The 23,834-nt window shown below is 41.7% G+C and overlaps 1 long non-coding RNA gene across 3 annotated transcripts in view; it reads right to left on the reverse strand.

Moving 5' to 3' along the window:
• LOC113628411 (uncharacterized) overlaps positions 1-23,834 on the reverse strand; it is a 90,489-nt gene that overhangs the window by 37,282 nt on the left and 29,373 nt on the right. The window contains exons 3-7 of one of the 3 annotated variants that reach the window (XR_003436058.1): positions 18,630-20,297; positions 17,730-17,937; positions 16,613-16,826; positions 16,342-16,492; positions 8,698-12,531 (exon numbers count right to left, since the gene is read on the reverse strand). This is a non-coding gene — a long non-coding RNA (uncharacterized LOC113628411). Of the gene's footprint in view, positions 1-8,697; positions 12,532-16,341; positions 16,827-17,729; positions 17,938-18,629; positions 20,298-23,834 lie in introns of those variants that run through there. The other 2 variants (XR_003436056.1, XR_003436057.1) reach the window with 2 other exon arrangements.

Here is a 23,834-nt window from a genome sequence, read left to right on the forward strand (position 1 = left end):
GACATGGTTCTATTGGAAAAGGATCCCAGTCAATACCAATATTATGTAGCGTATTTGCAAAAAGAAACACAAGAATGATGAATTTGATGAGTGGGTAGAAACAGGAAGGGAGGTAGGGGTGGAAGTGAGATATCTGGGAGTATACTTCTTTATATCTTTTCGATTTTGAACCATATAAACATTTTATATACTCAAAAAACCCCAAAATTAAATCCAAATGGATTTTTTAAACTCCAAAACTGAAGACAAACAGAAGCAAATAAACTTAAATATACATCAAGTTGATAAGATAGCCACCCTTGGAAAAATAACTATTTCAAGTAACTTTTGATTTTAAGGAGCTTCTAATTCTGACTAATCCAAGTCACTTTTATCTCTCACATCTGTAATGGAATACATTCTAAGGTCAAAACGAATGGAAAGAAAGCTGAAAGTTGCTAGGTTTGTGGATAGTTGTAATACTGGTATTTGTGATTACTTTTGTGTGTCGCCTTCACTGGTGAGTTTTGAGAATGTTTTTGCCACGAGATTGACTTTTGATTGGCAGACTGAGTCAAGCAGATGGCTTTCCCTAATGTGGGTGTGTCTCACCCAACCCTTCAAGGGCCTGAATAGAACAAAAGGCTGATTCTTTCTCAAGTAGGAGGGAACTCCTCTTGTCTGGTGGTCTACAAGCGGGACATGATTTTTTCCACGCCCGTGGGCTCAAACTGAAGCACTGACTCCTCCTGGGTCTCAGGCCGGCCAGCCTTTGAACTGAAACTACACCATTGGCTGTCTGTGGGTCTCCTGCTTGTCAAGTCACCCTGCAGATCCTGGAACTTATCAGCTTCCATAGTCATGTGAGCCAACTCCTTATAGCAAATCTCATACAGAGAAAGAGAGAGAGAGAGAGAAAGAGAAAGAGAAAGATATATATATATATATATGCCTCCTACTGGTTCTGTTTCTCTAGAGGAACCCTGACCAATACAGTACTATAATTCTAAAACAATTTTATTTTTATTCTGGATAAGGCAAAAGGTAAATATATTAATCTTCTTAAGAAACAAAAGTTTCTCTGTAAGAAAAAAAAGAGATGAAAATAGAAAAGATAAGGAAAGGCCTTATACTCTGACATTTGTGTGGGAAATTCATTAAGAACTCATAATTATTTTGAAAATATATCTGCCAGCTTTGTTCAGTGAAATGGCTAGTAGCCATGAGCACACATGGCACCCAGATTTTGGTTTCTAAATGCTTCTCCCCATTACAAGAAACCAGGGTGTCCTGGAGCAACGGCTGATTCCAGATCTTGGTCAGAGAAAGCACGAGATGAGTCTGGGACAACTTGTGCTGGAAAACAAAGTGGTGATCAAAGACTCATGGGGTCACATAAATGGTTATGGGGCCCAAATAAAGGGGCTCCCACTGGTGAAATTTAGGACAACGTGGGCATTAGAAAAATGATGGTCATTGTTTATAACAAATTAAACTGCAAAAATCATGAATTTATAATGATATGCAAAGAGGGGTATGGGGAGGGAGTGAGAGGGAGAGAGAGAAACGGAGGTGGAGAGAGAAAGCTCTTCTTTTACAGAAGGCCAGCTAATAAATATAAAATAGACTGCACAATTAAAAAAATCATCAACCTGCAGCCACAATATAATAACTCATACAGGCAGGGATCATCATGGATTCTTAAATTGTTGGACAAAATATTGCTAGTGACATTCTCTTCACACAGTCCCAAAGTATTCACCGCCCCCAATTATTTACCAATTTGAAAAAGAAAATCTATCTATATAGTGGAGGGGTCTGGTGGCCACAACCTTAGCCAAAAACATGAAATTTCATCACAAATGTTAGGACAATGTAACATCCTGTTACTCTTATAATGAAATACAAGTTCTCAACACCACCTGTGTAACATTCTTCAGAGAATTATTTAACCGTCATCTAACTACACATTTCGTCTTTACTCCAAGTTACGGCAAAAGCACAGGCACTACCAAAAAAAAGCAAACACCACCATGAGGACACAGTCAGATCAGTCTACAAGGTAGAATGTTGTACAAGGCAATGGGCCTGCACTCTTCAAAAAATACAATGTCACAAAGACATAAAAGCAAGTGGACTGTTGTATCATAAAGAAACTTAATAGGATCCTGAATTGAACAAAAGAGTATAGACTGCATATGAGATGATATAATGAAATGTTGTTCATTTTGTCAGGTAGGATAATGACATCAGAGTTATGTAAGTGAATATTCTAATTCTAAGGAGATTCATGCCGAAGTATTTAGAAGTGAACCGGCGTAGTGACTACAATTTACTTTCAAATAGTTCAGCGAAAAAAGCTAATATATGTATATAAACTCAGAGAAAAAAGAGGGAGGGAGAGAGAGACAGAGCCAAAGAAAGCAAGCAAATGAGGCAGAATTGGTGAATCTAGTCCAAGAGCACATGGGTTTCATTTTTTAATTATTTCCATTTTTCTGTATGCTTGAAAATTTTCAAAATAAGAAGTTGAAGGGAAAGTATTGGTGCTAATACCTTTGAAAAATACAATTAAGTTACTGCAGGAAAGAGAAAGGATTGATCTGTGTTTTTAGATAAGAATAGAAACTTCCCCCAGAGCTGGGGAGGAGCACTGCACCACGGTCAAGTTCACTCTGATTCTGAGCGCGTCTCATTAACTCAAAAGGGCAAACCTGACCTACATCCTCCCAAGCACTCGTTACAAAAGCAAGGAGCCCTTTTCCAGGGCAGCCAAGTGTCCATGGAGGCAAAGCTTGCGGGATGAGAGGACCTTTTCTTCAGAACAAAGAGCTGGGAGGGAGGTAAGTAGGACTTGCCTTTGAGAGACGGAGCAGGCGTATGTCAATGGCACAACCAGGACGAGAGGCAGCAAAACGAGTGAAGGGATAGGAATCTGGAGCTGAGATATGGGCTCTGAGATGGAAGCTTAAAATAATTTAACGCAAGAGAGTAAAATGCTTCCCAGTTTCCGGGAGAGTGCTTTGGCTTTTTTTGGCTATTGTTAAGGAAAGCCTTTCTGTGGCCTCTCGTTTCACCCGCCTACACCCCTTGCCCCCGTGTACCCGGTTACCTGCACGACCTCTGCCCCCCTCACTCTCCCACAGCGCTCAGAGAAGCGCTAGCCAGCTGGTGTCCTGACACCCATTTGGGTCCTCCAGGCTCAGCCTCTCCCCAGGGAGCCTCTTCTTTTACCCGGGATTCGAAAGCACCACATGTGACCCTAAGAGAGTCCCAAATAGCCACAGAGAATCATGGTCTCACAGCATGGACTGGAATCACATTTCAAGTTCCTGCTAAACTGACCATTTTTAGGACTTCCCCGGCAGCGCAGTGGTTAAGACTCCACGCTCCCAATGCAGGGGACCCGGGTTCGATCGCTGGTCAGGGAACAAGATCCCACATGCCTGCCGCGACTAAGAGTTTGAATGCCACAACTAAGAGTTCACATGCCACAACTAAGAGGTCACATGCCACAACTAAAGAGCCCACATGCCGCAACTAAGACCCGGGGCAACCAAATAAATAAATATATATATATATATATATATATATTTTTAAAAAAGAACGGCTATTAAAAAAAAAAAGAAAAGAAACAGGAGGCCACAGGAAACTGTAACACATCGCAGTGTCTCTCACCCCTCCTTCCCCCCACCCCCCACCAAAGGGACAGCATAGAAGAACTCAGCGGTCCTGCAAACAAGACATTCCCTTTAAAAATAATAATAAAATAAAAAATAATAAATTGACAATTTTTAACTTACTACTGGCAAAAACCTCAATAACTTTGAAAGGGTGTGGTCAGAGCTGGTTGCATTAAAATATATACATATGCTGGCTTTCCTCTTTTTGGGTGAGAGTCCCTAGATTTTTATTTCTGTGCAATGAAGGGTAGATAAGACTTGTCGATGCTGGTTGAAGGGCCCTCCAGAGTGGAGAACAGGCCAGGACATGCCGATACCTCATTTCTTCCCATGAAATTTGTTTAAAATATCTTCTATTGCAACTTCACATAAACTTATTTCCTTGAAAAATCAGATTATAGACGTATTGAGCTCAAGCATAAGATAGTTGCTGTTTTTTCCTTATTATCTCTTTTATTTTTTTAATTAATTTTTATTGGAGTATAGTTGATTTACAATGTTATATTAGTTTCCGGTATACAGCAAAGTGATTCAGTTATATATATACATATATCCACTCTTTTTTAGATTCTTTTCCCATATAGGTCATTAGAAAGTATCGAGTAGAGTTCCCTGTGCTATACAGCAGGTTCTTATTAGTTACCTATTTTATATATAGTATTGTGCATATGTCAATCCCAATCAAAGATAGTTGCTTTTGCATAACCCAACAAGTACCCATTTCCACAGAACGCCCAAGTGCCTGGCAGCTACTAACTTCATATACACGTAATACAACTGAAAACGCTTCGTGCTCCTTTTCATCCTGGGGACTTGGCTTTGCGGGACGGGTATTTGTTGGATGGTTCCACAAGCCGGCTAAATCTGCTTTCCTTTTCACACTGACTGCAAAGTTGTTCAGAGCCATATTTGAAACCCACTTCGACCAGTGTGATCGAAATCTTACACTCTGCCTTTGAGGCAATATTTTTACAGCCTCATGATGTGTTACCGTAACTGGTTGCCTTGAATCTTTCCTGGCTGAAGAGGCACTTACGGGATGAAGAGAACGCTGGCTGAATCCAGACCCCAGCAGAGGCTGCTCAGGCTCCAGGACGCTCTCAATGTGTAGTGGACCCTAAGATGCCTGGACAATAGTCAGGGATCATTTACCTAAGAGCACCAGGCCTGGAAGAACAGCAGATCCCTGGAGAGCAGCTCTCAGTTGGCAAAGCCAATACATGAAGCCGCCATTTTGGTTTCTTAGGAAGCACAGAGTGCATCAGGGAAGGAGGCGGGGCTGCGGCCCATCCACCCACCCCCACCTCCACAGGTGCACCTGCAGACGTTTCCAGGATGTACAGACTAGGAAGCTGAAAACAGTAGGAGCTCATTTTGCTGAACACTTGATATACACTCTGTAACAAGCCTGCAATGGGACATTATTATCTTACTTACACACAAGGAAACTGAGGCTCATAGAAAATGTTGCTGCAACAAAGCTGCAAGAAAATGGCAAAGCAGGATTTAAGTCCCTGGTGGGCCTGATTCAAAGTCCTGGGTCATTGCAGCATGCCTGCAGGGCCAACTGCCTGCCCTCACCTCTGTTTCCCCAAATGCCACGTGTGTGAATATAACGTCTTTGATCCCTGATGAGGCTACTACACGAAGTCTATAAAATATTTTAATTCTTCGGAGGAAAAGAACCTTAAAAACATAAAGCCATGTGAAATGAGGCCAAAGAACTCCTGGATGACTGCCTGGTTTGATTTTGGGTCCCTGTGAAAGTTAGGGAGCAAATGTCAAAGAACAGATCTTGCCCTCTGGCATCCACAGACGTCACAAAAAATTCATGGAACCTCTGGAGAAGTCCTGCAGACTTCTGTAGCTACAGCGTTTAAATGCTGCAGTGGGACTCATCAGTGGGGTGGCCCCAGCACCAGCACCCTGCCCCATCAGCCCCGCCAACACACCCTGAGCACGGGCAGAAGCAGGGCATGGAGGGCCCTCTCTTCCTCCTCGGAAGCTGTGGTTCCCAGCCTGAGCTGTTGACACTGCACCAACCAGTGGCTGCAACACTCAGAGCTCCCTGGGGAACCCCAGTGAACCCGCTTCAGAGCCTGTGCTTTACATTTGTCAGATCCCTCAGAGCAGTCCCAGGAGGTGTGTCCTGAAACATTTATCACCCCCTCCAAAGAGAATTTGTATGCGCCTCATTTTTTAATAAAGTTCTAGTCCTTTCTTTTCGATCCCTTTTCTTCTTCTATTCTGATATTATTGACACTTGTCTCTTTAAGTTCTTCTCTATGCCATGCTCTCTCCCGTCACCAGCCTTTGCACAGTTCTCTCTGCCTGGAACACTGGGATACCTGCATGCTCCCGGGCCCCTTCCCTGGCTTTGACTTCCAGGTAGTTCTAGTTTAGTTAAGTCATCACTTCTGAGGAGGCCTCCTGACTTCCCTAGAAAGTCGGGCCTCTGCTCTGGAGCCCTGCTGTAGCACCCTGTGGTTCTTTAGCTTTTATCCCTGTATAACTGTCATTGTCTATCTCCTCCATAAGAGTGCAAGGTCCATGGAGGGCAGATGCCCCAGCTTTACTGGTTGCTGCTAAAAGTTAAACAAATGCCTGGCACAGAGGAGATGCCCAATAAATGTCTAATGAATGAATGAATGAATCTCTTTTAAAGAATGAAGATCTAAGTCGGACTAGTGCCATAACAATAGTAACAAAATGTCCTCAGATTCATGTAGCTCTTTATAGTTTAAAAAGTGCTTTCAATAACTCTATGACAATAAATTTGATAACCTGAGTCAAATGGATCAATTCCTTGAAAGACATAAGTTGCCAAAACTCACCGAAGAAGAAATAGGCAATCTGAATAGACCCGTGTCTATTAAAGAAATGGAATCAATAATTCACAACCTTCCCAAACAGAAAGTACCAGGCCCAGGTGGATTGAATTCTACAAAACATTTAAGGAAGAAATCATACCAATTCTCTACAATCTCATTCAGAGGATAGAAGTAGAGGAAATGCTTCCTAACTCATTCTGTGAAGCTGGCATTACTCTAGTACCAAAACCAGATGAAGACATTATGAGGGAAGAAAACTATAAACCAATATCTTTCATGAACAGAGATGAAAAGTTCTCAACAGAGTACTAGCAAATTGAGTTCAACAGTGTATAAAAATAATTGTACACCATGACCAAATGAGATGTATCCAAGACATGCAAGGCTGATTCAACATTTGAAAATCAAATAGTGAATTCCAGCACATCAAAAGGCTAAAAAAGAAAAATTACATAATCATATCAATGGATGTAGAAAAAGCATTTGACAAAAATCCAACACCCATTCATGATTAAAACTCTCAGGAAACTAGGAATAGAGGGGAACTTCCTCAAACTGATAGAAGCCTACAAAAGTCCTACAGCTAACATCATACTTAATGATCAGGAACAAAAAGCTTTTCCTCTAAGATCAGGAACAAGAAAGGATTTCCCTCTTACCACATCTTTGTGATATCATAGTGGACGTCCTAGCTAATGCAGTAAGACAAGAAAAGGAAATAAAAGGCATACAGATTGGGAAGGAAGAAATAAAACTATTTTTGTTTGCACATAACATAATCATCCATCTGAAAAAGTCAACAAAACAACTCCTGAAACTAATAAGCATTTATAGCAAGGTTGCAGGATACATGATTAATATAAAAAAAGGCAATTTCTTTCCTATATGTCAGCAATAAATGAATGGAATTTGAAAGTAAAAACACAGTATCATTTACATTACCACTCCAAAAAAGAAATGATTAGGTATAAATCTAACAAAAATATGTATGATGTTTATATGAGGAAAACTACAAAATTTTGATGAAAGAAATCAAAGAAATACTAAATAAATGGAGAAATATTCCATGTTCATGGATAGGAAGATTCAGTATTGTCAAGATGTCAGTTCTTCCAACTTGACTCAATGCAATCCCAGTCAAAATCCTAGTAAATTATTTCATGAATATCAACGAAATGATTCTAAAGTTTATATGGAAAAGCAAAATATGCAGAATAACCAACACAATATTGAAGGAAATAAACAAAGTTGGACAACTAACATTATCCAACTTCAAGACTTACTACAAAGCTACACTAATCAAGTCAGTGTGTTATTGGTAAAAGAACAGACAACTAAATCAGTGCCCAGAAGTAGAACCACATAAATATAGTCAAATGATCTTTGACAAAGGAGCAAAGGCAATACAATGGAGCAAATGTAGCCTTCAACCAATGGTACTGGAAAAACTGAACATCCACATGCAAAAACATGAATCTAAACACATACCTCACAGCTTTCTCAAACATTAACTCAAAAATGGACTATAGACCTCAATGTAAAATGCAAAACTATAAAACACCTAGAAGATAACATAATAGAAAGCCTAAATAATCTGTGGTATGGCGATGACATTTTAGATACAATACCAAAGCATAATCTATAAGAGAAAGGATGCATAAGCTGGACTTCGTTAAAATTTAAAACTTCTGCACGGCAAAAGACAATGTCACAAGAATAAGAAGACTAGCCACAAATGGGGAAAAGATATTTGCTCAAGATACATCTGATAAAAAACTGTTATCCAAAATACAGAAAGAACTCTTAAAAGTCAACAAGAAAATAAACAACTTGATTAAAAATGGGTAAAATATCTTGCGACACTTCATCAAAGAATAGATACAGTTGGCAAATAAGCCTGTGAAGAGATGCTCTACATCATATGTCATCAGGGAAATGCAAATTAAAATAACCATGAGCTATCACTACACACACATTATAATGGCCAAAATCTAAAATACTGACAATACCAAATGTTGGCAAGGATGCAGAATAATAAGAATTCTCATTCAGTGCTGGTGGGAATGCAAAATGGTACAGCTACTCTGAAAGACATTTTGGCAGCTTCTTACAAAACTAAACATACTCTTACCACATATGATCCAGAAATTGTGCTCCTTGGTATTTATCCAAAGGGGTTGAAAACTTATGTCCACACAAAAACCTTTACACAGATGTTTATAGCAGCTTTATTCATAACTTTCAAAACTTGGAAGCAAACAAGATGTCCTTCAGTGGGTGAATGGATAAACAAACTGTGGTCCACCCAGATAACGGATTATTATTCAACAGTAAAAAGAAATGAGCTCTCAAACCATGAAAAGACATTGAGGAAACTTAAATGCATATGACTAAGTGAAAGAAGGCAATCTGAAAAGGGTACACGCTGTATGGTTTTGACTACATGACATTCTGGAAAAGGCAAAACTATGGAAGCAGTAAAACGGTCAGTGGTTGCCAGGGGCTGAAGTGGAAAGGGATGAATAGGCAGAGTGCAGAGGACTTTTAGGACAGTGAAAGTACTCTGTTTAACACTATAATGATGGATACATGTGGCTATACATTTTCCACACCCACAGAACACCAAGAGTGAACCCTAATGTAAACTGTGAGCTTTGGGTAACAATGATGATTCAGTGTAAGTTCGTGAGTTGTAACAAACGTCCCACTCTGGTGGGGGATGTTGATGATGGGGTGACTGGGTGTGTGTGGGAGGAGGCGGTACATGGGAAGTCTCTAGCTTCCCCTCAATTTTGCTGTGACCCTAAAATTGCTCTAAAGTCTCTTAAGAGAAGTGCTTTCACATACGTTATTCTTATAACACTGTAAATTATGTTTCTTATAAAAGGCTTCCTCTTTCCTCCCAATCTTTCATTATTAGCAGTATATTTTTGCCTTGGAAGTGGTAGCAGGTCTACACCCCCACCCCTCTATAATTTTTCATTCAGATAACTAACATTTATTTAGCTTTCATTATATACTAGGCACTTTACCTAAGATTTCTTATTGAAAACTCAGAAGAGGTCTTATGATCCCATATTTACAGTCTGGCTGACCTCCGCCTGGGCCATGCACCTCCTACTCCTGTCACTCCAGCCCCTCCTACCGTGGCCTCTACTTCTGCCCCTCATCCTGATACCCCCCTCTCCTGCCTCCTGGTTTTGTCTCCCGTCCAAGCGAAACTCTCACACCACAGGGTCTGGCACAGGAGACGGGTCCCAGCTCCTCTGATACTGGCCATGCTCACCCCTCAGACCTCCCCGTCCTCAGGGAGCTCGAGGCAGGCGCTGCCTCCTGGACCCCTCCACCAGCTTCATCCTGGCCCTTTCTGAAAGCAAAGCGAATCTGACCCTGGGAGTACTTTCCTCACCAGAGCCAAGTAAACACATGTCCAGCAATTCAAGAGGATGCCACAGGCAGGGCTGTGAATTCAGCAAGAGAAATGTGGTTGGTGACCCCGAAATGAGTTGCTGGTGGAGGGTCCACTCCCAGAAAACGAGAAGGTCTTTGCTAATCTGCCACCAGATCCAGAGGTTGTTTTCTTCCCAAGTGGATGCTAACTGCAGATACACTGGCTATCAGAAGAGGACACGCACTTTTGGAAAAACAAAAGGATGCCCACTTTGAAAGTTAAACACAAGACCGCTCAGGGCAGAAGCTGGCCCTTCTGTGTTAGATGGCTAGATCACATGCAGCTCCAAGTCACAAACTCGGGACTGGTCTGGGTTGAGGGTAAAGAAACGCAGTGGGGCCTGGGCCTGAGAACTACTCCCACCTTCATGAAAAGTGGGGGGAGGAGGTTCCCGAGGTCACAGGCTGCATGGGAGCCTGGCCCTTTCCAGGGTTCAGCTGGGAGACTCACGTTATAGCCTACGTCGTAGTCTGTAAGCTTGGGTGGTAAATTTATCTCTTTTTATTTTTTTTTTCAGGGGGGAGGAGAGGGGATGGGAAGAGAAGGGAGGCCAAGAACAAATCGTCTGACAACCTTTGAATTAGGTGTCTTCCCTGTATTGGAAGAAAATATTTGGCTACTGGATTAAAACCTAAAACCCTGAGAATAACAATAAATAAATAAATCACAGTGGATGAGCACCCAGGGGAGGGCTAAGTACTTGACCCAGAACCGTAAATGCAAACTTGAACTCTCTTTGAAGTCTTAGGCTTGGTCTTTGAAATTCATCCACTTTTGCATTCTGCCCATTCATGTTTATTTTAGTATGAAATAATATTCTTTCTCCTCCAAAATCTTCAAACAAAGCCCAGTGCTTCAGGAAGGTGTGGCAGGGGAACGCACAGCCCAGTTTCATGTGTCCGGGGGTTTGAATAAGCACGTATCCAAAATCTCTATGCATTTAGAGCAACTGCTGGTCGACGATCTGGCTGCCGTGGGTGACAGAGATAGGAGTGCAGACCCTGGGCGCTGGGTGACAAAGGGATGCAGAGGACCTCTTTCCAGGGGAGGATGGCCAGATACACTGCTGAGCACCTTGCGTAAGTCACACTAGGAACAAGCATTCCATCTTGGGGCAGGCACGCAGGGGTTGCACAGGCTGCCAACACCCTGATGTCCTTATTAGGGTCTGCGTTCACTCAGGTGGGCAAGGCTGTAATAAAAGAACAGACACGAGCACGCAATGCTTCAGCACAAGGGAACTGGCACCATCCACGGAGGTCCAGGGAAGCAGCTCTGCTCAACGTAGACGTACAAGAACCCAGGCTGAAGGTGGTGTGCCGTCTTTAACGTGAGGCTTCCTGGGTCGCCTGGGGGTTGCCACCCCAATCACCGGGAGAAGGAAAAGAGCATATCGGAGGGTGGGTGTAAAGTTTTCAGGCCTGGGAGTGACGCACACGGTCTCCTACTCACGTCCCACCCACTGTCAGTCATGTGATCACACCGAATTGCAAGGGAGTCTGGGAAAGGGACTCCATCTGGGTGTTCAGGAGGAAAAGGGAAACAGATTATGTAGAATAGTACTTTTATCCACAACACCTAAGGCCGGGAAATCCCACCAAGCTGTGCATATTAATTTCAGACAGACTAAATAATGAGATAGTTGCTACACGGGGCACAAACACACCTCTAGGTGATTCTAGGCCCTCTTCAATATTCCAGGTATGTTACAGAGGGTCAGCCCAAAATCAATGAGCTATTGGAAAGTTTACTGGAGCTTTTTCTGAACATCCATTTTTCTAAAAGTTTGATCTGATTCAGTTAACTCCAGGCCCTCTGTGATGCAATTAATAAAAAATACTTGTCGCTCTAAGACCTACATTTTCTTCCTAAAACTCCCTCTTTATTCCTAAAACTGTCTTCCATTTCAACCTTTTAAATTTAAGTAATAACAAGTGTCTCTCTGGAGCACAGAGAGTTCCAGTGAGACTAATTCAAAAGAGCGAATGATCCAATGGTCCTGCGCATAGATTGTCTCCCATAGTAAGTTCGCTTCCTGGCTTCATTGGTTGGGCGGGTGCAGACATGGTTTGTAGCTTTGTGAGTCAGAATGACCATTACCAGCGTGACACCTGTGACAGTTCTTCCTCTGAACTGGAACACTTTGTACTCCGATTCAGAGCCAGGGCTGCTGTGAACTGCTTTTCTGGCAGCGGGAAGGTGATATCTGCATCTCTCAACCAGTGTTCTCCACCACGCAGATTATGTGAGCTCCCGTGTCCGAGGCCAAGAGACACCTTGGATTTGTTCAGTTTCCTCACCGGACTCTTGTTTCCAGAAGGATGGCACTCATTTCAAGGCACTGGGGCTCAGGCACGTCTGGCTGCCCTTGCTTTCTCCTTCCTCTTGGGGATGTGGCTGCATCACATCGTCTTGTGTGCAGTATGCCCTGAGTTGTGCCTTTCACCTTCACCCCAAAGCACGTCGCCCCGCTCCAGAGCGCACAGCTGTGCCCTCTGTGCATCATGAAGGCCTCCCTCTATCGTAAGAATCAGGAAGCCTGCATCTGAAGGGGGGCTTTCGTGTCTCCTCAAGTCCCCGTTAGAGCCTACAGGAAAAATTACATCAGCTGCAATTGAACAACAAGCGGGGACTTCCATTTTTAGAGATACGGTTTGGAAACCAAACCATTGCAAGTATTTGGTAATGCAAGATAAAATAGGACAAATATGACATTAAGTACAGCTTGAAGGAAAGGAAAGGAAAGCCCAGAGTAAGGAATAAAGAGTAAGCTAAGGACCAAAGCAGTGAGCATGTGAGCTGATACGGCGATTGTCCCAGAGGTAGGGCTGTCAGCCTACGTAATCTTGAGGCTTGAATTTTAATACTCCTGCCAAGACGGAAGGAAGAGTTTTGGTCCCATATGAGTAAAAGGGAGATCAAGACGCCCGCAGCAAGTGGGGGTCCTTAAAGAACACACCCTCAAGGAAAGGTTACACTAGATACATATCCACGTAAGATCACAGAGACGTGACAAGAAAGCTTGTGTACTGCTCATCACACTGGGAGTCGGGAAAAATCCTTCCTGGGAATTGGTAACGACTCTTCATGCAGATTTTGGTTCAATTTCACACTAACAGCATGGTTCAGGAAAACCCAATTTAAGAAAAGAATATGAAATTTGTTCCAGACAGTGAAAATCCCCAGGGCACTAAACTCAGGCTACACAATATTTTTACAGAGGATGAGCTCACAAAAACTCTTGTTTGTGAAATGCCTGAGGAAATAATCTGCTAGGATTAAGAGCCCTCAGACATAAAAAAAGAGTATTAGAACCTGAGAACTTCAGATAACTGTTTAATCTTATAGACTATAAAATGAAAATATGTGACATGATTAATGTCAAAAAGGAAGGAATTCAAAAAGTAAGAAAAGAATAAATCATTATCAAAAATGAAACCAGGCAAAAATGAAGAGTAACCAAATACAAGTTTTAGAAATAAAAAATCTAGTAATTGAAGTTAAAAACTGAATGGATAGGTTTTATCTGATTAGATACAGCTGATCAGAGACTCAGTGAACAGGAAAGAAAATATGAGGGAATTTTACAACATGCAATACCCAGATCAAGAGGTAGAAATTATGAAAGAGGAGTTAAGAGATATTCGAATAGAATGAAAACATCCAAATATATCTAATTAAAGTTGCAGGAAGAAAGAGTCAAGAGACGGAGGAGAGTCAGTATTCATAAAGAGAATGGCTGAATATTTTCCGGAGTTTATAAAAAATATGAATCTGTGGATTCAGGATGTGCAACACATTGTAAGCAAAATAAATAAAACACGACTATACCTGAACACATGTTGGTAAAACTGCAAATCAGAAGCAAAGAGAAAAAGCTTGAAAGCAACCAGCAAGAGCATTCTTGCTGTATCTGTAGATATACTATAGCAGCAGTCATAAAAGCCAAAATACAGTGGAATAATATCTTCAAAGTGCTGGAAGAATACAACTCACAATTTAGATTTTTATATCCACTGATTCAGAAGTGAGGAAAAATTGAAAATATTTTCAGACAGACCAAGACTGAGACCACCTAGCCCAGTAACTCTCACTGAAGGAACTACTAAAGGATTTTCTTCAAGAAGAAGTAATCAAATTCAAAAGAAACAAATATAATGTGAGCAGCAATGAAATAGGTAAGCATTCAGGTAAATCTAAATAAGAATCAGTTGTATAGGGGCTTCCCTGGTGGCGCAGCGGTTGAGAGTCCGCCTGCCGATGCAGGGGACGTGGGTTCGTGCCCCGGTCCGGGAGGATCCCACGTGCCGTGGAGCGGCTGGGCCCGTGAGCCATGGCCGCTGAGCCTGTGCGTCCGGAGCCTGTGCTCCACAACGGGAGAGGCCGCTACAGTGAGAGGCCCGAGAACCGCAAAAAAAAAAAAAAAAAAGAATCAGTTGTATAAAAATCAATGACAGTGTATATAATGTCCACTCTACCAAATGTAAAATAGATAGCTAGCGGGAAGCAGCCGCATAGCACAGGGAGATCAGCTCGGTGCTTTGTGACCACATAGAGGGGTGGGATAGGGAGGGTGGGAGGGAGGGAGACGCAAGAGGAAAGAGATATGGGAACATATGTATATGTATAGCTGATTCACTTTGTAATAAAGCAGAAACTAACACACCATTGTAAAGCGATTATACTCCAATAAAGATGTAAAAAAAAAAATCAATGACAGACTTCAGGAAAGAAGTGCAAAAAGTGGAATAAAATACCAGATAGCAATAATTGACTGAGGAGAGATAGGAGGGGCATAGAGTAAGGCAACCCAGGGTCTGTACATTACAAAGTGGAAGGGAGAAAGGCTGAATGAGTACAGACTTGTTAATTCAGGTACGAGATAAAAATTGGAAGGCGACCACTAGGAGAATAGAAATAGAATGTATAACTTCCAAAGCAGCAGCAAAAATAAGAAAAGGAAATTAAGAAAACTCAATCATTCTAGCAGAAAGCAGAAAAGGAGAAACGAAATTTACATACAACATGTACACATACTGTGAACAGAAAACACAAAATAAGACGGTAGGAATAAAGTTTTTAAATCACAATAAATATGGGATATATAAAATATGTATTAAAATATAAGAATAAGTATAATATAAATGCCTTAAACTTTGTTAGATAGATTTAATTCAATTCATGGAGAAGGATGCAACCCACGAAAGATTTAATACAGCTCACTACAAACGTGGAAAGAGTTCTCAGCCTCCCTAGTAATTAAAGAAACAATGAGTTCACATATGGATTTTAAAATGACAACCCTCAGTGCTGAAGAGAGTGGGTCAATCGGCATTCTTTGAAAATGCTGACTGTAAAGTGAACTGGAACACATTTTCTGGAGTAGAGTTTGCAACATGTATCAAAAGCCTTAAAATATACACATGTAGCAATTACACTTTGAGGAAATAATCAGATAACACGGGCAAAAATTTACCTGCAAGGATGCTCTAATAAATTATTTATAATATCAAAAACCTGAGATCTAAATTTCCAGCAGTTAATTATATTACTATTACAGCTACCACCACCACTACTACTACTAATAGTGATAAAATATAATATTTATTAAGAGCTTATTACGTGGCAGGCATTGTTCTAAGTGCTTTACTGACGAGCACATTTTGATCTCCATCATAACTACATGAGATGGGTATTATAATCATCCCCATCTTACAGATAAGAAAACGCAGGCACAGAGAAGTTAGTAATTTGCTTAAAGTTACCCAGTGATCAAAGGGAAGCGCCCCCCTCACTTTTTGCTTAGGAAGGTTCTGTTTTCAGTGGCTTGTCCCTTCCCACTTCAGAATGCTTTTTGGGGACACTCATCATAGCCGAGAGCCGAAGGCCAAGGGCGCAGACAGCTGGTGCCGAGAGTCTGGTAATAATCACCATGGCAAGTACTGAACTCCCTGAAATCCCCTCCCTCGGTCTGACCCAGGCTGTTCTATTTTTGTCACCTCTGTTTAATCTTATGTCATTCCAGTGATTAAGCTCTTGCAGGAGGCAGAAGAACCCGGGGGAACAGGTAAGATTATGTAGCAGGTGTGACGGCCTATCCAAGCAGTGAACACTGGGGCAGATTTTTCATGAATGCACAGTGTCTTCCCAGGTCACAGGCTACTCCAGAACCTTGCCACTGCCCCATTAGGAGGGAGAACCTATGTTCCCTCCCCTCGAACCTGAGCGGGTTCTCCAGAACGACCACGACACTTGCGTTTAGGAGATTATGCAGCCGATAAAAAACATGTTCTAGGCAATACCGTGTTTTAATAACGCAAAGCACAGGAAACAACCTGTACTGTGAATCCTCATACTGTAAACACACATGCGTATGTTAGTATAAAGTGATACTTACACGGGGGCATATTTAGTTGCAGAAACAAGTATGGCTGCATCGTACACTGAAATACGAACAATCCTTGCTCTGGGTACCAGGATCACAGGGAACTTTTGTCCTTGTGCTTACTTTTCACATTTCTACGAGGAACATACATCACTCATGCGATCTGAAACACAGAACTTGTAATTCCAAAGACTGAAAACATCCATGTGGTTGGTGGGGTGGGTGAGGATATGGGAGTCAGAGGAGGGAGAAGCCTCCCCTGCCTGCCCAGCTGGGTGCTTACTTGCTTCTGAGGCCTCTTGGACCCACAGAGTCCAATGTCACAGGTCACCAGCACCCGACCAGCCAGGGTCTTTTCCTTCAACGCCCAGCATCTCCAGCTGCGTCTTTCGTCAGCTATCTGTCCAGGGTCAACTGCTTAGACTTCGTCCTCTTGGCCCAATCCAAGAAGACGCTCAATTACGTGGGGAGCCATATAGGCGTTTCCTTCCTGTCATCTGAGGAAATGAAGCCAGGTGTACAGTCCACAGTGGGAGACAGTGGCGATGCATTAAATTTATTCAGCAATTGTTGACTGGACGTCTGCCACGTGACGGACACCATCTTTCAGGCCGAGCAACCTTGCATTCAAGGACAGTAAACTAGGCCTCTTCCACTGCACTCCTCTAGTGTATTTTTATTTTTTTAGATAAAGATCACAACAAGTTACCTTTGATACAGGTGTAAACCATAAACTCCTCTTGTGGCAAGATTATAAAAGTTCTTCGTCTGGGAATAAGTCTTCCCTGATAAGCTCATAGGTTCCAACAGACGTCTAAGTAATTATTTGATCGTGACTAATTCCTTAATTGAGCTAATCATGCTCTATAACACTCGTGCCCATCCCCCAAATGAAATCAAGGCTGCAGCATAGAAACTGCTCAGCTGCGATGCTACTGTGTAGCCGCACTTTTTTTTCTTTTTCTTTTGCGATACGCGGGCCTCTCACTATTGCGGCCTCTCCCGTTGCGGAGCACAGGCTGTGGACGCGCAGGCTCAGCGGCCATGGCTCACGGGCCCAGCCGCTCCGCGGCATGTGGGATCTTCCCGGACCGGGGCACAAACCCATGTTCCCTGCGTCGGCAGGCGGACTCTCAACCACTGCGCCACCAGGGAGGCCCTAGCCGCACTTTTTAAGCAGTGAACCCTTAGTCTCTTTTGGATGGAAACGTCCTGCCTAATGAAAGTTTAGAGAAAGCTTCCTGCCGTTGGTACATCTTTCATCTCAGGCTTGCCCAAGTCTGAACCGGCAGTCTGACGAGGCTGGCAGTCCTTCAGATTCAAACCTGCCCTCAGGAAATACCCTCAGTCATTTGGGGTGCAAACCTGGAGAGATTCTTCCTCGGGATCCCACTTCTTACCTTTGCTGGCTCATCCTGGACCTTCTAACCCTTCTTACAAAGCTGTGTGTAGATGGACAGAACCCTTTTCAATAGGTGCGCTTCTCCTTGAATTAAAATGCTGATGAGGGCAGCCTTTTATCTCTTACAAATTCTATTCCTCTTCATTGTTGAGATGCTGATGACACCTCAGTTGAGCAGGGAAACATTTCATCCACAAAAAATCAACCTGAGAAAACGCAAATAAAAATTTCTTAGTTTTTTTTTCCCTTGGCCTGTGTTCCACATTTATTATTTTTAAATGTTATTTATTTATTTAATGACACTTCATTTAATTAATTTAGAAAGCATCTACTTATCATAAACTTTATTTCCTTAGAATCCCTACACTGGTCTAAACTAAACTAACCTGAGCTCTAAGTAGATTATTGCTTGACTGTTTGGGTTTTTTTTTTTTTTTAACCCTGTAGTTGTTCAAGGTTTACACAAACTAATTTTAACTAACAAAAAAATTATTTTTCTTACACAGCAAAGACTGAAAGAAGGAAATATGTCTCATACCCCATAAAGAAACATCCCTATAATATTTAACTGGACCAAGGAATCAAGAAGCACGACCATTCTTGATCCCTGTTTCTCTCTGTCTACTTTTCTCCCTCCTTTAAAGAAACTGATAAGCATCTGGAAATCAGACTCCGCCATTTTGCTCACCGTGGTCTGAAGCATCCATTCAATTCAAAGGTAGACAAAGAATAGATATCAGGTCACAATTGTAAAGACTCGAGGGGATTCTGTATGTATTTGAATTCTCACTTGGGGGTCTTGAAGCTCCATTCTTTTCTATCTCTTCTGGTTTCCTTGAAGCAAACAAATACCTCCTCTCTGAGAGAAGCACGGGCAACAAGTTTCTTAAAAACTCACATTTTTCTCTCTGTGGACAGTAGCCAGCACCAGAGCTGCGGTCTCCACCCTCTTTGCTTCTTCCAAACGCTCAAGGGCAGACAGGCTGCGGTGTGCGGAGCAGACTCACTGCCTTGTGTCCGATGTGCCGCTCCCAATAAAACATTTGTTCTGTGACAAGTTAAATGTGTGCTGCCATGTCACACGGCATCTCAGAGTTCTCTGCCATCACGTGGACAGCAAAGGGTCATGAACTAGCCGTTTAATGTCTGGGTCGGATGGGCTGAGAAAACGAGCCACAAGCAGCCCTAGGACAAGCCACTCGTCCTCAGATCATCAGCGGAATTCAGGACACTTAGGGAGAAGGGTTTTCTCTTCAGTCAAGCTGAGTTGCCATCGCAGAACCTTCTGTGGATGTCAGGCCGTTCCTGCTCTGATCTTCTCCAGCGCAGGAAGCTGTCTTGACACGGATTTTGCAAGTGTCGATCGCAGAGCATGAAGGCTTTAGGCAGTACGGAGCCTATGAGACCAGAAGGAGATACAGCCATGGTGGGCAGCTCTGTGTCGCAGGTTCTGAGCAACTCTTTTCTTAATGTGTTTTCAATTTTCAGAATGGTCTGTAATGAGTATGTCTACATTTATAATTTTTAAAATGAATTTAAACAGTAACTGGCAAACTATACGGAAGAGGAAATGGTTCTTTGTAGAAAGCCCAAGGGTGCTGGGTTCTCAGGACCACAGAAGACTTCTTGTGGCCTATCCCTAGAAGGGAGATTTTCCAGAGCCTTTCAGAGCGCTGTGGAGCACGTGTGAGTAAAACCCTCTGTGCACTGACCCCGACTCCTGGCGTGGAGATCCATTACATAGCAGAGCAGTAGGGAAAGGAAAAGCTAAGTTGACTCTCTAATACTATATAGTCCATAAGTCACTCCCCTACATTAACCAATGGGCCAGATGTGCATTGGAGAAAAAGAAAACCGCAGAGCTCCCTCTGCAGGCCAATGACAGTATTAACTGACCACCTCTCCACCCTCGGCTTCCTTGGAAGAATCCAAGCCCCTGTCAACCAGGATGTGGTCATTTTAAAATGAAATGAAATGTGCTGACATCAAAAAAAAACACCCTTTCTCCTGTGCATTCTAGGGTGGCAGAGCAAAACAGTATTTTAAACAAGTATAGAAAATAGAAGCAGCCCTTATAATTTCAGTTCTGTGAAAAAACTCAGCAGGGGGTGATTAAAATAACATTACCCGCTTGAAAGCCAAAACCAAGGCTGCAAGGCAGTATTTCCAGCTGCAGTGGACAACGGCCGCCCTCACGTCCTCAAGCTGCTTCACGGAACGGGAATTGATAAAACAAAGGTGACGGGGTCAGACGGGATCTCTCTTTCCTTCTTTCCCCTGTGAACGTTGGACAGCTTCTTGATAGCCCTGTACCATGCTCCCCATCAATAAAATGAGAGTGGGCGGGGTCATGTCTCAAGATTCCTTTAAGTTCCAACAGAGAGGAAACAAATATGCGATAGTAATGATACACATTTGTCACCAAGGTATATATTAAACACTGGATGGTTTCGATCCACAAGTTGGTATCGGGGTAGAATCAGATCTGAGGCCAAGTTCCATCTCAGCTGCTCGCCACTGGTGAGACTTCGGAAGCTCACTTCTCTTAGTGTCAGTTTACTCACTGCTAAGAATGGAAACAGTAACAACAACAGTCAGTCGTAAGACGCAATGAAAGAAAAGTCCCCCTTTTCATAGTAGCAGTAATAAGGAGAAACTAGCTAGGAATACACCCAAGAAGAAATGGGCGTGATTTATGTGATGAAAACTGGAAGCACACTCCTGAGGCAAACGAAGGAAAAGATACACAAATGGAAAAGTTACCATGTTCCTGGGAGAGAGACTCAACATCACGTAGCTGTTAACTCTTCCTAAGTTAATCTATTAATTTAATACGATCCCGATTTTAAAAACCAACCAGGTTTTTTTTTTGGAACTTGGCAAGCTGATTCTAAAGTTCATATAGAAAGGTAAATAAGCAAAAAAGTAATGGGAGGGATATAAGCCCTTCAGATGCTGAAACAAATTATAAAGCTATAATTTAAACATTTTGCTTAAACAGTTTGTTAAAACCATTTGGAATGGACACTTGAATAGACAAATCAGTAGAAGAACACAGAAGGTCAGAAAGAGACCCCAATACAAACTGGAATTTATTATATAATAAAAGTAGGATTTAAAATCCAGGAGAGAAACATGTATTATTTGATAAATGGTATTGGGACAATTAGGTAGCCATCTAAAAAATAATGGACACCTATTTCACGTGTCGTAGTAGGATAAATTCTAGCTACATCTAACATTGCAAGCACTGTAATTGCAAAAACATTAGACGAAACCATGAGATAATTTTTAAAATACTCCTGAAATGGAAAAGGCTTTCTTGACTCTAAACAAAAAATGGATATACTTTTACCATGTAAAAATAAAACATTTCTACACGGCAAAAACCACAATAGTAAAGTCAAGAGACAAGTGGCAAGCGAGAGAAACATACAACCACTCCATGGTCGAGGAGCCAATTTCCCTAATATATAAAATGTTCTTACAAAACAATAAAAAAGACAAGAAAGTTTTTTATGAAGTAAATAGTTTGCAGAATAGCAAATTCAAAAAACTTACTCATAATAAAGAAAATGCAAAGTAAAAGCATGACACCATTTTTGAACTGATATTAGTAAAGATTTAAAAAACCAATGCACTCTTGGTGAGGGTATAAAGTAACAGGCACTGTCACACATTGGTGGGAGGGCAGTTTGCAGTACTCTCAAAATTACAAATTCATGAAACTTTTGACCCAGAAACACCACTTCTAGGAATTCATCCTACAGATACATTAATAAATAAAACAAATGATAATACAAAATATTATTAGCAGCATTGTTTGTAATTGCAAAAGATTGGGAAAAAATGTCTGAAGATAGGAGACTGGTTAAACAAATTCTAATGTATCCATTCAATGGAAATTTATGCAGCATAAAAATGGACGAGGAAACACTTGCTATCTGATGCAGAATAGTTACTAAGAACTAATGACAAATGGAAGGAGGGCGGTAAAAAAGTGGAATAGAAAATACAGGCAAACGTTTTTGCTTAAGCATAAAACTGGTGGCAGTGGCATGAAAACCTGGGTGGAGTGGGGCAAGGTAAGAGGAAGACCTTTCACTGTGTTTCATGGTATGTCCTTTTGTAAATTCTGAATTTTGGACAATGCAAAAGTTTTACCTCCGAAGAAATAAATTATAGTATGAGGGGTGTGCCTTCAAGCTCGTTCCAGAGGGAGGGTTAAAGGTGATAGATGATCTATATAAACTCCACAGCACATAGTAGGTACTCAACAAGTGGTTCCTGAAGAATGACTGAGCACTGCCATCTGGGGTGCGAACTGTGTCTTGTCACAGTGGCCAGTCCCAACGCCACTCTCTCCCTGGAAGAGTCCTTCAGGCATTCAAGGAAGCCTCTGACTGGCCTTCCCCACGATTCTTTCAGTATATTTGAATCCTACCTGAAACATGACTGGCTCAAACTCTAAGTCCCAGCTATCACTTTTTTTTAGAGGGAGAAAATTGAAACCCTACTCTCATGGAGTTCATGCAAAGAAGACTGAGAAGGGAAACTGCCTTCGCAAGGCTATCTTTAAGGTTTGGAGAACAAAAGCAAAAACAGAACAGATTAACCTAGACTCTGAGAGGCACTGCAGATGGTGCAGACAGAATTTGTGGTGCGCATGCTAGGATTTGTTTACCGGAACAAGTGATGACAGCACTGCTCCATTATTTTCAGGCGGAAGCATTGCTAAAGCCTAGCTGGGCTTCTTAGTATCAAATCGTCAGAAGTACTATCTTGTGAGTCAACGAGAAACGAGGCATTTCCCTTTACAGCGACACGACTGGTGGGGAGACAAGCGAGCCCCACCATATTCTAGTGCAGGGTTCCTGCAGGCTGGTCTCAGCCTGTGAACCATGTACGATTGGCCCCAACTGAGATAAGCACAGAAATGGAAAGAGAGAGCCTAGAATAGTATGTCTACTGAATCCGATATTTTAAAATTAAGCTTGCATTTTACTTTTCACTTTCTATTTCATTTTTATTTTTTCCATTAATTTTTTTTAAAATTTCATTTTACAAAAACGTCAGTCCAAAATAGATTGAACATTTAAAAAACACAAGCACCGGTCCCACACCAGAGCTAGTTTGAGATGCACTGCTCTGGTCTACATTTTCTTCCAGCAAGAATGACTTCGAAGTTCCTGTAGAAACTGTGGTGTCCTACATGGCAGCCACTGACCACACACAGCTATTGAGCACTTGAAATGTGGCTGGTCTGAATTGGGATATGCTGTACGGGTAAAACACACACTGGATTTCAAATCCTGGTGCAAAAAAATGTATATTATGTCAATGTTTTAATAGAGGTTAAGTGTTGATATATTGTGCTAACCAAAATATACTATTAAGATTAATTTAATAGTTTTCTTTTTACATTTTAACGTGGCTTCTAAAAGTTGTAAATTCCATGTGTGGCTTATATTTGTGGCTCAACTACACTTCTACTGCACAGTGCTGAGTGCTGCTTTAGACTTTTCCTGCTACATCTGACACAGTTTTGTGGTGCCCAGTCTTTTCGCTACATATTCATCCCAAATATCACCTCTTCAGTTAACTGTCATGAACCATGACTATAAATAAAGCTGCTTTTTATGTGACTCTTTAAACATTCACATAAAGATTTTTGTGTGAACATGGTTTATATCTCTCTTGGGCAACTACATAGGAATGGAATTGCTGGCAAGTGTGTGATTAACTTGATAAGAAACTCCCAAACTGATTTTCAAAGTCGTTGTACCATTTTGCATCCCCACCAGCAATGTACGAGAGTTCCACTTCCTCCTACCTTGGCCAGCACTGGGTGCTGTCTGATTTTTAAAAAGAAGTCATTTTAATCAATGAGTAGTGGTACCTCATTTATGTTTTCTTTTGCATTTCCCTAAAGACTAACGATGTTGAGCACCTCATCTGGCAACTGTGTCTTCTTTCATGAAGTGCCCATTCAAATCTTTTGTCGATTTGGTTTTTATTGAGTTGTTTTCTTATGGTTGAGTTTTGAGAATTTTTCATATATTCTGGATACAATTCTTCCACCAGATATGTGATGTGCAAATAT

Source organism: Aethalodelphis obliquidens, unplaced genomic scaffold, assembly GCF_003676395.1.
Source record: "Aethalodelphis obliquidens isolate GAN/ISIS:26980383/991018 unplaced genomic scaffold, ASM367639v1 scaffold23, whole genome shotgun sequence".
NCBI classification, from domain to species: domain Eukaryota; kingdom Metazoa; phylum Chordata; class Mammalia; order Artiodactyla; family Delphinidae; genus Aethalodelphis; species Aethalodelphis obliquidens.